Source organism: Anser brachyrhynchus (genome assembly GCF_964034855.1).
Source record: "Anser brachyrhynchus genome assembly, chromosome: 5".
NCBI lineage: Eukaryota > Metazoa > Chordata > Aves > Anseriformes > Anatidae > Anser > Anser brachyrhynchus.
The window spans coordinates 48,744,553-48,745,679 of record NC_137699.1 but is presented as its reverse complement, the minus strand read 5'-3'; positions in this window follow the sequence as shown (position 1 = coordinate 48,745,679).

Here is a 1,127-nt window from a genome sequence, read left to right as displayed (position 1 = left end):
CGCCCCGCCCGCCCGCTGCGGGAGACGGGGCACGGAGGGGGCGCCCCCAGACACCCCCCTCCCCCCCCGCCCCGTCCCCGCACCCCTCACGCCCCTGAGGTAAGAGCGGAGGGAGCGGCCCCGCTGCGGGGGCCCTGCCCGCGCTGCCCCGGGGCCATTTTGCGGGCAGCCCGCGGACCCCGAGCCCCCTTCCCTGCCCGTCGCCCCCCGGGGGTCCCGGCGGCTCGGGGCCGTTTTTCCCCGTTTTTCCCCTTTTTCCCCATCCCCGGGGGCAGCAGCTGGGTGCCGGGGGTGCGTTGCCCAAGCGTGTTTTTCGGGGAAACCTGGGCGAGCAGGGGGGCACGGCAGAGGCCGGAGAGGTGGTGTGGGGCTCTGAAGCGACCACCCTTGCCTTTAATCTTTAATCTTTAGGGCTTTTATCAAGCGCCAAAATGTCGCTCACGGTAAAATTCAGTCCAGAATCAGGAGGTCTACGACTGACGTGTCACTTCGGCCCCTTCTCAGCACAGCCGCTGTAGTCCCCAAGTGAGGGGCAGCAAGCACACGGCCTGATGTTCCTCCTTCGTTCCTCCTTCGTTCCTCCTCTGCCTCCCAGGCTTTGGGGATTTGGGCCACCAACCGATGATAACCCAGGTAAATACCGTAGCGTCCACGTTGTACCTTTTTTAACAGGTACAGAAGCATACAAACATGGACCTACGCTAGGACCAAGAATTTTGCTTCCGTTTGTGACAGGAACCCTTAGATGCTGAGCTTCCTTGCAGCTCATGGTATTTTTAGTTAAGGTTGTAATTTGGGCCTCTCCGGATTGGAAGGTTAGCGGTATTTCCGTTGTGGTCGTAATTCTGATGATCTTACTGCAGTGTAGCACTAAATCTTCTAAAATGCATTTTTCTATTCTTCCATTTTTGAAAAATTTTGCATACTTTCAGCCTTTGAAATAAAAGCCAAATGGGTTAGGTTCTGTTTATTTAACCATTTCAGTAGCTGTACCAGTGAAGTTAAAATTCATTTGCTTGCCGTGGTGGAACACAAAGATAGGTTGGCAAACACAACTATCATCTATTTCCAATCTAGAAATACTTCTCATAGCGAGCTATAGCTTATTCCACATGTCATAGTTGGGT